Here is a 17,112-nt window from a genome sequence, read left to right on the forward strand (position 1 = left end):
GGCCAGCCCAGTCTATAGAATTCTTGTTCCTTGATATTTCATTACAGTGGATTTACCAGAAACAGATACATTCTTGAGCTACATAAACCTACAAAAGCCCTAGGAGAAAAATGGGGTTTCCCCCTTTTGGGATACTGTATACAACTCCAAAAGTCCCTGGGAAATAATAGGTGATCTTATTTCTCACATTCTTGTATTTCTTTTGTTTCATTGATTGCAAATGGCTTTGAGTGTAGACTCCCCAATGTGTTTTCCAAGTGTTTTTCTTCTGCATAAAACATGAAATTGTCAAGCGTGGAGGACTACACAGTTCACTGCCGCCACCAGAAGTCATTGATTCTTGAATTTATTTTTTCCAGATTTCAAATCTATTTTTCATGCTGCTTGTCATATAGGGTTGACATGTGTCACAAGATGCTGCTACATACTGAAGTGATGCATAACCATCAGGCAAAATTTTCAAAGAATAATGCATTTTAAATGCCCCTCTATTGGGTCTGGTATACTCAATTGTTACAAATCAACATCTAGGGAGTAATATAAATAAAATGAAGTCATTTCTCAACTAGACCCCTAAAAGCTAATAAACAAAAATGAGGGAGAGAGAGACAGTCTCCAGCTTTATCATTTTGCTGACTTTAAATGCACAGAATTAACAATGTTTATTAAAATGTCATTGAAAGTTTAGTTGATGATAACCTTTGAAGTCTCTTCTTGATACTTAGAGTATTGGATTTCAGTCCCTCAGGATTCTCGTTTAATTGTGGCACTGATTTTCTCTGAGCTATCTGCAAATCCTGTCATTTACTAAGGATCAATTTTTCTCATCTTTTAAATCCTGTCTCTTCTCTGAAAATTATTATGAGTCAAAGGAAATGAGGACTATAAAAGGAAAGTCATTTTTATCCTATAGCATATTTATCCAAGGATTCCTGTAATAAGGTGAATATATATATATATTCTACATTCATAGATAAAGCAGTATTACTGAGTTATGTCAATAGGATAACATTGGTACAAGGTAAGTGGTGGGGCTTGCCATACCTGGTGCACCATGGTCTATGAAGGAAATCTAGAGAGATTACAGATCAAGAGAACTAAGTCACCATCTCTGCTTCACTGTGAAATGTATAAAGCAAAAATATTCATCAAGCCACACTGCCTTCTCTATCCTAACACATACAGATGCACACACAAACTATTATCTAGACTCATGTCCCATACAGAAGCAGAGATAAAATGCTGGCACAATCTTCTCATTGTCCAAATTTCTTTGTGCAGAGTAGGCATGGTGAAATAAGGCTAAAGTGAGTTAAATATTGTGGTGAAAAAAAAATATAGCATTCCTTCTAACAGCTTATGAGATGCTATTTTTCTTATATTAATAGTGTTCCTACTTGACACTTCGAGTTATTCAGAAAGAAAGCAATGTCATTCATTCATTCCACATGGCTTACATGGCTGTGTATTTGGTGCCCACTCATCTCTTCTGTCTCAACTCTTGCCACTTTTTATTATTTCTGCTGCACAATTACTCATCTATGAGGTTGAGCTACATGAAATTGCCAATATTGAACATTTTAGACTATAAAAACAGCAGTTTCACGTTTCAGCCTATAACTTTAGTTTACTCGTCCCACTACGTTACTTCTCTCTGGACTCCAGCTTGCATTCAGTTGGCCCTTCTTCACTTGCTTCCCCATACCCAGCCCCTTCCTACCTTTACTTGGCTAATTCTGACTCATCTGTTAGGTCTCTGCCTCTATTCCCCTTTCCGTAGCAAACTTTTCACTGAAAAAAAAGGGGGTTCCATGCTTCTCCTAATCAGAAAATACATAGGATCCAACCTTTGCTGTTCTCACAAACAGCTATCTACAGCATCCATTCTTTGAAACATAGCCCCATTGAATTCCTTTATCTGCTTTCTTATTCTGTTTTTGACAATTTATACCACACCAGAAATACTTGCATAGATTGGGGATTTATTCATTCCTCATGGTAATTAAAACTTATTTTGATGGCATTTACCTGCCTCAGCCAAATAAGCAATCACAAATACCTGTTGCAAATGTGTGATTCTCTAAATTACATAAATTCCCCCAACCTCTACAGTTTTTGCTCAGCTGCTTTATATACAGATAGTAGTTTCTATCATAGTCACAGAGAAAGCTATGTTTTCACCTGATTAGTCTTCAGTACAATTCCAGGGGCTGCCAGTCCCTAATCTGATTCTTATCGATATGGATTGAATATCTGTTCTGACACTAGGATGCTTCAGGGAATGAGCTCTACAAGATGCTATTATACACCCAAATATTACTCCTTCTGTAGCCTGAGCTTGAATCCTGCAAAATGGATAAAACTTCCCAAACTCAGCAAAAATCTATTGCTCACTTTTAAGGGGAAGCTTCTAATACATTCCCACTAGATCCACAATAGTATAGACCCAAGTTTTTATTTTTATTTCCAGGAAAAGGGATCACCATAGGAGTACAGCAATCACTGATGTAGAAGAAAAAGACAATCTAAAGGTTTTTCCTGTAAAAAGAAAATAAATAAATACACCTTGACACAACCTTTACTCTATTACCAAACAAGAACTATACCATGAAGCAAAGATAAAAGGCAATACTGAAATTTAGACAATAAAACCATTTGGACTACCAACAAGGTGATAATGTCAGGTTATTTAAGGTAATTTCTGAAGAGTATTTATGGCAAAAAAAGCCACTAAAGTTAGTACAGTTATAAGCAAAGTTAAAAAAAATAAAAAATAAAAAAATAAAGTACCCAGAAAAGAGTAAAATAAAGTCTTATCTATATAAAAACAATCTTTACCTGAAATACGTTCATAGACATATCAAAAGGATAAAGAAATGAATTCTAGGACTACATGTTTCACATCAAAATCAACCTGATTAAACAATCTATTGAGTGAAATGTATTTGTTTCATTTAACGACTATGCACCAATATTTATCAAATACCCACCGCTCTACTGAGCACTAAAAAAAAAAAAATCAATTAACAGAAATTGACACTCAGAAGCTTTCAGTCTAATACAAAGTAAGTATAAACAAACGAAAGGAAAATGTATCTAACAAGCACCATGATTCATGACTCCACCTATCATGACATATGGCAAGAGTCCACAAGGATATATTTTTGCAGGACCTTAGCAGAACACACAAATTCATAGGACAGTCTTAACGTATCTCTCATCACACTGATTCACCTCCAGCAACCAACATATTCCACCAACAGGAAAACAGTTAAGAGAACCATCTCAGCTACATTTGGCCAGACCAGAGAGTTCGGGGATTTGCTGGTTGTTGTTGTTGTTGCTGTTGTTTAATGGCTTTTGATTAATCAGCCACAGAGACATACCACGGTGGACAAATACTACTTAGATTTATGCTAATAATCATTTTTCTATGCCTCTACTTACTGAAGGGTCATAGCAGTTTCCTTTCTATTCAACCCCAACAACCTCCCACACACACTCAAAGAGTTCAAAATTAAAAGGCCTTTCATGTGGTGACAAATAACAACAATAATGATCAAAATCACCTGACTATCCAGAAGAGATCCTTAAAAAGGATTATTGTACTATAACATAAAAAAGGAAAGCAGTAGGCAGAGAAAAATGAATAGGGAACTTTAGGTATATATTTTAACCAAAGACAGGATTGATTGATTTTTTCCTTCTTTCCTGGAAGTAAAGCTTTTGAGATGAAAATTCTTACACAGAAAAACCCAGGCTGAGAAAGAGGTTTCTTAAGTCAGGGGGGATCTTTTCTTTGTCAGGTGGCCTTTGAACTTGTTGAACTGAACCTATCAATGGGTCAATTCCATTGCACCTTTTAAGTAGATATGGATAGTTTTTCAATTTAAAGTGAGCACCTGGGGCACCTGGGTGGCTCAGTCGGTTAAGCATCTGCCTTCGGCTCAGGTCATGATCCCAGGGTCCTGGGATCGAGCCCTGCATTGGGCTCCCTACTCAGCGGGAAGCCTGCTTCTTCCTCTCCCACTCCCCCTGCTTGTGTTCCTTCTCTCGCTGTGTCTCTCTCTGTCAAATAAATAAATAAAATCTTCAAAAAATAAAAATAAAGTGAGCACCTACCTTTAACACCAAGAGCCACCAATAATGTAGAATGGGATTTTGCCCAATGCGTGAAAAAAGAAATTCTAAATCTTATACACTTTGGTTTGAAAACCTACTTATGTCATCTACTGAGTATTTTTAGATGGCAGAAAGCCACCAACTACTGGGTAAAACATAGGAAGGGCAAGGAGATGTACCTTTGTGTTGAATTTTCCAAAATATCAATAAACACCCTTTTTTTTTTAAAAAAAAAAGCTAAGTTTATTAAGACGAAAAATCATGTTTTGCCTCATTTTTAAAGGTTATTTTGAAATCCGTTGCGCTTTGAAAGAAAATATACACATCTATCTACTTGTGGGTATGCAGACAATTTGTGAAGGTACACACCAGGAAATGGTAATTATTACTTCTACAGAAGAAAGACCAAACGTTGAGGATAGATCTTTCCTTGTGTATTTTCTATACTGTTTGAAACTGTTCGTTTCCTCACCAGGTACATCATGGCAGCACTGTCGGTTGCTATCCAATACCTATTCACCCCTTCCTGCCAAAAGAACAGTGATTTTGTTTAGGACAGCAATCTACCTAGCCCCAAGACATGGATCTCAAATAACCTACACTAGACTCCCTGTGAAACTAGCGGGAGCCTGTATTTCACTTCAAAAAAAAAAAAAAAAAAGTCACCGATAAATACATTGCACAGCACTGCCTTTTCCCTTTGTCTTGTTCTGCCATCAATGCAGACTGACGGCCGTAGCAGAAGCAAACATCTTACAGCATTCAGACATGGAAAAATGAATCACAGAGACTTCGATCCTGACCTTGGGGAAATAGTAAATCAAAGCCAGAACCTCCCAATCTCTTGTTAGCTAAGACTGTAGGTAGGTGTGTTCTTACCAGCGTTAGCAGCATCACTTGATAGCTTGTTAGAAATGCAGAAGCTCAGGCCTCACTCCAGACCTACTCAATCTGAAACAGCATGTTGAGGAGATCCCCAGGTGAGTCACAGACACATCAGAGCATGAGAATCACTGCTCTGCTAAATATAACTTCCTGTTGAAGTCGTCGTCCAGTATTATGTTAACTGGAGCTGAAATTATTTAAATCCTATGTATGCATTGCATTCTCAAATAAAGAACTACTACAAAATATAAATTGTAGTATAATAAAAAATATTTACATAAACTTTTAAAAAATGTTTAGGAGCTATTTATTTCCCTTTAGTATAGGAACAAAAGAGCAAAAAACCAACAGTAAATGAGGTTTCTATTCCTTTCAGAATGAAAAATATTTCAAATTCCAAATGCCCAAGTTTTCATCTGTGGACCACCCTGTATTAAAGCTGTGGCTTAACATTAAAAAGGCTTATCCATTAATGAGACGATATAGATAAAAATCAATTTTTTAAAAAATTTTGCCAAACTGTTCTTTTTTACTCTAGATGTGAATTTCATCAAATGTAAGTTCTGCAATAGTTTTATCAAGGTAAACTCTTTGTATATACAGATTTTTTTTTCTGATGTTTAAACCCTAAATGCTGACTTAAAGCACAGGCTGAAATCATCCGCATTTGGTAAAAACAAGTTCCTACCACTGGCATTTCCCATTTCTGCCGGCTGCTCAATTGAACTGCTTGTGTGTCCTGGCTCTGCTGTAAAGAAATTTTAGGCTCAAATCCCAGGATTGATTCCACTGCAACAGGATTGTCAGCTACAGAATTCTGTAAAGTTATCCTTCCTTCTACATTTATTTAACCCAAAGATTGGAAGTCTCGGTCACCAAAAGTTTTGCAGCAACAAAAATTTCACACGGTAACAAAGAGAAGCAGAAAGAGGTGACTGAATCAATCCGTTTTGTTCCTGTATTCTGAACATATTCACAGAATAGAAAATGTATCTATTTGAGAACCCAAAAAGCTATACAGTATATTCTATAAATATATTTTGTAAATGTGCATGCAAGGTTGAAATGGAACAGGTCTCAGGGACATAACTTATGCATGTAATCTGCATCACATAAGTAACAGCATCACTGCCATTGAGATTTCATAACCACATTTTACATAAAGAAGAGAGGAAACGGATATTAAAGTAACTACACCTCGGTTTCACGCTGATACTGAAAATATCAGGATGATTAGAACTTCATAGAAATCCCATCAAACTGTGCATTGAAAAAGTGTGTTCTTTTTATTTTTATTTATGACTACCTTCGGTACCCACTTGTAGTGGCTCTTTTTCAATAGGTAAAGTCTGAAGGATATTGTTCATCTGACGGCACTCTATTTTTCTCTGTTTTCCATACTTCTGTATCTGTACCTCCTACCTGCCTCTGGGCCCCATCCCTAGGTTTGTGCCTGGCTTGTAGTAAGCACTCCATTCTTGTTCTCTATTTAGTTGTGTTGGCCTCACTCTGCTTCTAGTGCTCGTAAAAATACAGTTGTTCTGATGTGCTTACACTGTTCCATTTTATCCATGGATACCCTAGAATTTTCTTGCTTGCCTCTGAGAGACTGGTTTTTAGAGGTGGAAATCAGGACTGAAATGATGGAGTTTCCATGGGGATGGGGTGGCAGGGAGGGGGGTGAAAATATAAGACCTTAGATTTCTGTCTGATAATTAATTATTGAGCAGATTTTGGGTCAGTCTCCTAACCTCTCTAGGCTTCATGGTCTCTGTAAATGAGGGTTTTGCTCTAGACTCAGGGATCTTCAGGGTCTTCTCCATCTTCGACTTGTCCAGTCTTCCACCCCGTCCTTAACACCATACACAAGACTCAACAGACTTGTTGCCAAACGCAGGACTAAGAATTTAAGTTTAGATGGAGCTACTCAGAGCTCACGGCTCATAACATTCAAATTCCAACTGCAAAGGTCTTTTTAATATGATTGTTTTTTAAACTATAGGCAAAAGGTAGAAGCCCAAGTACAGCTTTTAATGAGTAGACACCAAATTGTCCTACCTTTAAGCAATGCTGCAATTCAGAAACAGGTTTCTCCTCCAAGATTAATTACCACTGTCTGACACTATTACCCATTGAAATGTTCTATAAGACCACAATACCAAGAGTTTCAAAAAGTGTTACACACCAGCAATTCCTATTACTGGAAACATGAATATGACAACTGAATATAAAGTGAGGAGGGAAGCTGCCCCCAGGTGGTTTTTTCCAGGCCTAGCTTGCCCTTCTACAGGGGCTGATGAAAGCTGGCACTGACCTTGACAGGACTACTGAGGACAGCTTTCTATGAGGTTAAGGTTTCCTTTAAAATGCTTTGGAAGGGAGGAAATAAGAGGAATTCTGTAGTCAACAACCAAATGTGCTGCTTAGTGTCACCTTTTCAGTTTCATGACATACACATCTGCATAGTAATTGCTAGAGAAAATCTCTTTTTCCTTCTAATTGGATTGAATTGCTCCTAGATCTTTCTTCTAGTCCCCAAAAGCAATCATGAGGGGGTGGAATATCTTAAGCTAAAAGGTAGAATTATTTAAAGCACTCGCAACCAGATTCCAGTGCCACAATAGCTGTTTCCTCTCTCTCCCCTCCCCTTCTCCTCCCTCCTCTTTTTCCTTTTAATGAGTTTCTTTGGTTATATTTTTCCTTACGGACATCCGATTACTTTGTTTTCATTTTGTCTTTGACTGCTTGACTGCTCACAGTTGGCCCTGAGCTGTGCTAAGATACAGGTAGTAGGAGCCCTTACATTAGGAGAACCTTGCTGTAGTTTTTGGAAGCCTTACTCACGCCATTTCTTGGGCTACACAGCCCTGAGTGTGGCGAGGAGAAAGGAAGAAAACTGCCTTGAGGTCCAAATCTATTCTTAGGAATTTGAGGAAACCTTTCTCAGAGCACTTCACATGGCTTTCTAGACCCTTTCTACTTTTCCCCCTCCTTCTTCCCCTCTCCCCTCTGCCTTTAAGAATGCCAAAAAGAGAGAATCTCAAATAAGGATCTATACAAAATAAGAGGGTCTAGCTGCAGACCAATGAAGGAGAACATCTTTCAGCAAGAAAAGGGTAAGATCTTAAAGGGGCACTATGTCATATACTCGGTTAGAGGACATTGCAAGGGAATGGGAAGAACATCATTGTGGACAGGGACCAGAATTTTATATTCTTCATCTCCCTCACAACAAATAAAACTACCATCCACAAAGTAGGAGTTCAATAAAGAAAGAAAGCACAGCAATAAAGAAAGGTCAGAAAGAGACAAATTTGACAGAAGATTCTTAAATGCGTTGGAAGAGGCAACTCTTCATTTAACCCCAATGTACTTCTTGTTCTCTATTTTAATAAAGGACTCCAGGGGGTGCTTTGGGTAACCTGAAGGGGTACAACTCATTTATTGTTCTCTAGTTGAGATGATGATCACTGCTCTTTTAACCATTTGAGAGGGTGTCAGGGAAATAAATCAGAGGGAAACTTGAATTTCAAGGAGACCATTATAATGAAGGAACCAAGGGCAGCCCGTCCATGAAAGGCCACTTTGGCATAAAGATTATTTTGAGTTAAAGAGCAATCAAAACCCAGCAGATTTAGGAAAAGCTCTTTACTGCAGAGCTGCCCCCTCAACTGCCTAAAAAGAATTTAGATCGAGAAGATCCTCCACGAAGGAGCTATTACCATAGATTTAATTACATTACAACATGAACTAGACATGGTAGACAGGAAGGAACATAGAAAGACCTGTTTGATCAAAGTCCTCTATGTTCCATGGCTTCTCAGCAGCCAGCAAATATTTGTTTACCAAACATTTACTCTTTTTCATTCTCCCTGAAGATTGCATTCCTTCTCTTTGAAGACCCAGACCCCTACCCTCTTCTCCTTAATTCAGAATGACATGTATACCTTATTTTGCCTGTTTTGGGAATTTCTATATTTGTGCAAATTCCTCATACATATGCTATTAAATTTGATTTTCTCCTGTTAATCTGTCTCATGTCAATTTGATTCTTAGCTCAGCTAGAAGGACCCTGAAGAGGACAGGAATTCTTGCTCCACGACAATTAATTTTATTAAAGATCATGTTAATGAAATGAATACATCTTATTTTCTCAGATTTAAAAAGAAACACATGTGCCTCCATTCATTTAATTTCTCAGTTATTCATTTACCATAAAATATCAGTAAGTTAAATACTTTTAAATAAAATCAAATTACCATTTCCCTTCAGTTGAGGTTTTAATTTTAATATTTCACTAGAGAGTTTATACTTTCACTCAAGGCTGATATTAGAGCAATAGGTAAGATAATGGCATTCCAGGACAAGAAACCTGATAGACTCTACTTTCCAGGAAAGAAGTGTTGAAAAAAGTAATTTCTTTAAAGGTAAAATCTATTGACTTAGCTTCTTTAGATATTCTACTCATTCTTAAGAAGAAACATTACCTGTTAATACAGAATAGGTTTCTTATCTCGAATATATACATTTTCTGTATACTCTCATTAAAACCCAACATATTATCCAATGCCTACTAAAAGTAAAATTGGGGCGCCTGGGTGGCTCAGTCGTTAAGCGTCTGCCTTCGGCTCAGGTCATGATCCCAGGGTCCTGGGATCGAGCCCTGCATCGGGCTCCCTGCTCCGCGGGGAGCCTGCTTCTCCCTCTCCCACTCCCCCTGCTTGTGTTCCTGCTCTCGCTGTGTCTCTCTCTGTCAAATAAATAAATAAAATCTTAAAAAAAATAAATAAATAAATAAAAATAAAAGTAAAATTGAACACACACCTTTATGTGTAGGCCACCACATACGTTCACCAGAACAGGACAAGCTGTATGCGGTTAAGCTCTCTACTGTCAACTAGGTCATTCTTCCTTCCTCCAGACTTCTCTATGGATTACTGGCCAAGACAAATTTGTTGCCATTGACCATACTGCCGGGATGGAATTGGTAAATATTACTCACCAAAATGTTAAGAGTTTTTATTTGGAAATGTACAGTCCCCCATTTTTTCCCTCTGTCTCTATTCCTTCCCACATATTAGTTTTCCTCTCCCACTACATCCCAACCTCCTTCTTGTGAATATTTTTTTTATCTCTTTTCCTCACGGTATTTGGCACATGTGTTCATAGTAGGTGATTAATAAATAATTCATTGTTTATTGTGTGTGTGTGTGAGTCAAGGTGCAGTTAGGTTGAAGGTAATTTCATATACTGTAATCGAAAAACAAGAATGACCAAACCTCATTACTATATAGGCTTTTAACAGCAAGTTTAGAAGTTTAGATTTGATGTAGTAAGTGCGTGGTCCCTACTGGACCCTGAGTAATGCTGTTTGGTATCAAATACACTTTGTCAAAGGTGTTTCCTGCAAGAGACCATAGATGTAATGTTCCTTTTAAAAATTTTCAGAAAATCATGACAAAAAAAGAGGCTCCCTCTAATTAGTTTCTTGTCCCAGGAATTAATCACCACTCTAAATTTCTAAAACCGGTAACATCCAGCCAATAATGTTAAGGAGAGGTCACTACCAACCAATAGTTGTTTGAGTTGCCTCTGTCTCAACTCCCCCCATACACAAGCCTACCCTCACCACAACATCCCAGGAGGCCACACAGGGCAAATGTTAAGTCCTGCACGTAGCATACTAGGTCAGGGGCCTCAGTTTCTCCACCAAAAACATATCCCCATGGGATGCAAAATGACCAAAAATGAAAAGTAGTAAAAGCACTCATGCTTGGGAGGGGAAATTCAGATAGAATTTTCTGGGACAAGATTTTCTTACTTTGGATTCTACTTATTGTCTTTATTCATTACTTAAAAGAAAGCTTCAAAGAGAAAAGGAGAATATTCAACGTGGCGTATGTGTGCTTGGGAAAGAATTTTCCTTTCAATAATAACATACCATTTCTTATAAAAACCAATATATCAGGAAAACAAAATGTAGGGAACATTGTATAAGAAAGAATTTGCCTGGTGTTCATCCTGAGTTCCTAGAAGGGAGCATCTAAGCCTTGGGATTTACATGCAAGTTTCACATTCAGGACTTTCTGGGACCTCACCCTGTACGTCTCTTCATTGGCTGGTCCTGATCTGTATCCTTTATAATAAAACTGTAATCATAAGTATAGCACTTTCTTGAGTTCTGAGTCATTCTAGAAAATTATTGGACCTGAGGGGATGGTGGAAGACCCTGAATTTATAGCCTGGGAACCCTGGCGCTTGCAGTTGGTGTCTGAAGTGAGGGGAGTTTTGTAGAGGGCCATGACCTCAACCTTCAAGGTCCGCACTAACTTCAATAGTTAGTGCCTGAAGGGTAAATAGCAAATCGACGGGGGAAAAAAAATATTAGGAGCTTAATTATTAATTCCCATTCATGAATATTTAATTAAGCTTTTTAAAATCATCCAGCTAAAAACATTTTAACTGGAGCATTTATTCCATTGCCATGTGCCATGTCAGGTGTATTATTCATGTAGCTTCATTTTTTATCCTTTCCTGCCTCCCCAGGAAAATGGAATAAATAACTCAAACAATCTGGATTATAGTCATTCTGTGATAAGGTATGCTGATAACTGTGATTGTGAGCACTGACCATTTATAATAATAATAATTGTCAATCTGACCTAAGCCACAGAAAAAAAGAACAACTTTCTTTAACTCATAATTTTTGATTTTCCCACTCCTCTATTGAAAAGAAGTGATCCTCTATTTGCTTGGAAACCCTTTTCAATGGCCCTGTGATTATATTTAATTTACTCAGTAACCCAGACTCTGTTATAAAGCTAACTGAAACGAAGTTCTGCATCAGTAAGCAAATGTCAGCATTTCCAGATCTTCTTTGAGGCCACTAACTATGTGCATTATTTGCACTGCCTAAAATTGGGGTGACCAATACAATTTTCAAAATTTTCACTGACAGTTCAGTAAAAGGATACAATGCCTTTCTCCCTCAATTAGTAATGATCTAAATTAACAATAATCCAATCCAAACTATAATTTCATTCCATTTTCATTACAAGTAAACATCTTAACTAACTTTTCATTTAATATAGTTAACCAACAATGACTAATCAGTATATAACACAAATTTCTCTTGATATAACTCCTCCTAATATAATTCTGTTCCTAATTCCTATTAAATTTTTCTTTCTGTAACAAATCTTTACCTTGTCATCTTTCAAACTCTAATTCTATTTGCATGCCCATGTGCACATGCCTATGCGTGCACACACACGCACACGTCAGTTCTCTAAGCCATATACCTTCTATAGTACTTGAATGTATGAGGGGTTGAGGGAGCTCAAAACAAATCCTTTAGGTTACTGATGTGGCAAAATCCCCCACACTTAATTCCAGGTCCCTATAGCAATAATAACAAATACAACAACAAAGGTACACTCTAATACCCCACATACTGGGTCTGAAAATGTAATCAAACAGTAATTCTGGTAAGAACATTGTCACTTACCAAGGATTCCTGACAACTGACTTGCTCTTTCTTGGCATCCTCTAGGCTACCCTGATTCTCAGGTAAGTGGCCTTTACATGATAGCTAATGACTTTTTCTTTTTATTATGTTATGTTAATCACCATACATTACATCATTAGTTTCTGATGTAGTGTTCCATGATTCATTGTTTAACACATATAACACCCAGTGCTCCATTCAATACGTGCCCTCTTTAATACCCATCACCAGGCTAGCCCATCCCCCCCACCCCCTCCCCTCTAGAACCCTCAGTTTGTTTCTCAGACTCCATAGTCTCTCATGGTTCCTCTCCCCCCGATTCCCCCCCTTCATTTTTCCCTTCCTACTATCTTTTTTTTTTTTTTTTTTTTAACATATAATGTATTATTTGTTTCAGAGGTACAGGTCTGTGATTCATCAGTCTTATACAATTGACAGAGCTCACCATAACACATACCCTCCCCAATGTCTATCACCCAGCCACCCCATCCCTCCCACCCCCCACTACTCTAGCAACCCTCAATTTGTTTCCTGAGATTAAGAATTCCTCATATCAGTGAGATCGTATGATACATGCCTTTCTCTGATTGACTTATTTCACTTAGCATAATACCCTCCAGTTCCATCCATGTCGTTGCAAATGGCAAGATTTCAGTCTTTTTGATGGCTGCATAATATTCCATTGTATATAGATACCTATTCTTCTGAAACTGTTCCAAAAAATAGAAATGGAAGGAAAACTTCCAAACTCATGAGGCCAGCATTACCTTGATCCCAAAATCAAAGACCCCATCAAAAAGAATTACAGACCAATATCCCTGATGAACATGGATGCAAAAATTCTCACCAAAATACTAGCCAATAGGATCCAACAGTACATTAAAAGGATTATTCACCACAATCAAGTGGGATTTATTCCTGGGCTGCAAGTTTGGTTCAACATCCACAAATCAATCAATGTGATACAACACATTAATAAAAGAAAGAACAAGAACCATATGATCCTCTCAATAGATGCAGAAAAAGCATTTGACAAAGTATAGCATCCTTTCTTGATCAAAACTCTTCAAGTGTAAGGATAGAGGGTACATACCTCAGTATCATAAAAGCCATCTATGAAAAACCAACAGCAAATATCATTCTCAATGGGAAAAAACTGAGAGCTTTCCCCCTAAGGTCAGGAACATGGCAGGGATGTCCACTATCACCACTGATATTCAGCATGGTATTAGAAGTCCTAGCCACAGCAATCAGACAACAAAAAGAAATAGGCATCCGAATCGGCAAAGAAGAAGTCAAACTCTCACTCTTTGCAGATCATATGATACTTTATGTGGAAAACCCAAAAGACTCCACCCCAAAACTGCTAGAACTCATACAGGAATTCAGTAAAGTGGCAGGATATAAAATCAATGCACACAAATCAGTGGCATTCCTATACACCAACAACAAGACAGAAGAAAGAGAAATTAAGGAGTCGATCCCATTTACAATTGCACCCAAAACCATAAGATACCTAGGAATAAATCTAACCAAAGAGGCAAAGAATCTGTACTCAGAAAACTATAAAATACTCATGAAAGAAATTGAGGAAGACACAAAGAAATGGAAAAACATTCCATGCTCATGGATTGGAAGAACAAATATTGTGAAGATACCAATGCTATCTAGAGTAATCTACACATTTAATGCAATCCCTATCAAAATACCATCCACTTTTTTCAAAGAAATGGAACAAATAATCCTCAAATTTGTATGGAACCAGAAAAGACCCCGCATAGCCAGAGGAATGTTGAAAAAGAAAAGCAAAGCTGGTGGCATCACAATTCCGGACTTCAAGCTCTATTACAAAGGTGTAATCATCAAGACAGTATGGTACTAGCACAAAAACAGATGCATAGATCAATGGAACAGAATAGAGAGCCCAGAAATGGACCCTCAACTCTATGGTTAACTCATCTTCAACAAAGCAGGAAAGAATGTCCAATGGAAAAATGACAGTCTCTTCAACAAACGGTGTTGGGAAAATTGGACAGCCACATGCAGAAGAATGAAACTGGACCATTTCCTTACAGCACACACAAAAATAGACTCAAAATGGATGAAAGACCTAAATGTGAGACAGGAGTCCATCAAAATCCTAAAGGAGAACACAGGCAGCAACCTCTTCGACCTCAGCCGCAGCAACTGCTTCCTAGAAACATCACCAAAGGCAAGGGAAGCAAGGGCAAAAATGAACTATTGGGACTTCATCAAGATAAAAAGCTTTTGCACAGCAAAGGAAACAGTCCACAAAACCAAAAGACACCCGACAGAATGGGAGAAGATATTTGCAAATGACATATCAGATAAAGAGCTAGTATCCAAAATCTATAAAGAACTCTTAAACTCAACACCCAAAGAGCAAATGATCCAATCAAGAAATGGGCAGAAGACATGAACAGACATTTTTCCAAAGAAGACATCCAAATGGCCAACAGACACATGAAAAAGTGCTCAACATCACTCGGCATCAGGGAAATCCAAATCAAAACCTCAATGAGATACCACCTCACACCAGTCAGAATGGCTAAAATTAACAAGTCAGAAAACGACAGATGTTGGTGGGGATGTGGAGAAAGGGGAACCCTCCTACACTGTTGGTGGGAATGCAAGCTGGTGCAGCCACTCTGGAAAACAGTATGGCAATTCCTCAAAAAGTTGAAAATAGAGCTACCCTATGATCCAGCAATTGAACTACTGGGTATTTACCCCAAAGATACAAATGTAGGGATCCGAAGGGGTACGTGCACCCCGATGTTTATAGCAGTAATATCCCCAATAGCCAAACTATGGAAGGAGCCAAGATGTCCATCTAGCTAATGACTTTTTAAGAATTCTTCTCTCAATATTTCAGCTATAGTACGTTCTTCATCAAACTACTTTGATTCAATGGCTCTCATGTACAAAGTTCTTTCTTTTCCATCTCAGTGGCAGATAACCATTAGTGTGTCTTGAAATTTTATGGGTACATACTATTACAGAAAGAGCAAGGACTTGAAGACAGAGGCAGGTTGTATGGTATGCATGAGACCAGGGAGTGCTCACAGAGAAACAAGCAAGCTTTTGGAGAATCTGATGGCAAGAAAGTTTAAGGAATTAGTTACAGCAAGGCTATGATGGGAGACCCTGACCCCAAACTATAGCATACTCTTTCCCTTAAGCCTCAGTTTAAAAATTATTATGATCAGTAGTCAAGAGGAAGGAACAGATATAAGAAATTAAAATGATATTTTGGCATTTCTCTTATTTATATGCTGAAAATATTATTAGCCAACTCCCGTAACACAATGCCTAGCACCATCTATAGGAGATGAGAGCCTTATGAGATTTTGACTCTAAAGGTCTTAGAGTGAACTATCATGCAAAGTTTGGAAATTCTCAGTTAAAATAAAATGAACATCAGACATGTCAAAACCCTAATTTGCACAGAGGGGTAACATCAAAAATTTTACCTTTGTATGCTGACTATATGAAAACCCATAATATTGAGAAACTCCAGTTATTTGGACTGACTTACAGGCCATTCTGATTTAGGAAAAAACTGAGATTATAAACTACCATTTTAAAGCTAGATGGTTACAATAAATGCCAGAGAGAGGAAATGCTATCTCTTCTACATCCCTGGAAGGCCTGTTGTAATAAATCATCAGCACGAAGTTAGGGGGCAGTCCCAAGACCACCCTCACTCCGACATCAATTGCAATTCCAGGGTTCCCAAGACCACCCTCAACTTTAATAATTTTCTAGATGGACTCAAGTAAGTCACTGAAAGCTGTTATGCTCATTGTTATGGTTTATAATATGAAAGGATACAGATTAAAATCAGCCAAGAGAAGAGACAGATGGAACAGAGCCCAGAAAAGTCACACACACTGAACTTCCACGTGTCCTCTTCCACTGGAGTTGTGGGAAATGCTAAATTCTCCCAGCAATGATGTGTGATAACATGCATGGAGAATTGCCAACCAGGGAAGCTCACCTGAGCTTGGGTGTACAGAGTTTTATTAGGGCTCTAGCATGTAAACATGGTTGACTGCCCATGTGATGGACCTGTAGTCTCCTGATAGAGCTCATATTGTGTGGCCCAGAGCCCTCACAATAAATCATATTGTTAGACTATCTGGTGTGATCCAGGACCCTAAGTAAACAAAGGTACTCTCCTTAGGCAGAGCATTCTAAGGGCTCAGAGATCACTTCCTTTGCTGAAGGCAAAGTCCAGACCTTTTTTTTTGGGGGGGGGGGGGGGGGCACAGTAAAGTTTATTCTTAACTATACATCCAGGAATAATTTTTTTCTGATCCAGATGTTAATCTTGCCTTAAAAATTTCAGAGGAAATTTAAATTGCTCCTTACTTAAGATTTTATTTATTTAGAGAGAGAGGGGGAAAAAAAGCACACACAAGCAAGCGGGGGAAGGAACAAAGAGAATCTCAAGCAGAATCCCCACTGAGTGCAGAGCCAGACTGGGGCTCAATCACACCTGAGATCATGACCTGAGCCAAAATCAAGAATCAGACATGTAACTGACTGAGCCCCCCCAGGTGCCCTGCTCCTTA

The sequence above is a fragment of the Phoca vitulina genome, unplaced genomic scaffold (genome assembly GCF_004348235.1).
Source record: "Phoca vitulina isolate PV1807 unplaced genomic scaffold, GSC_HSeal_1.0 scaffold8, whole genome shotgun sequence".
NCBI lineage: Eukaryota > Metazoa > Chordata > Mammalia > Carnivora > Phocidae > Phoca > Phoca vitulina.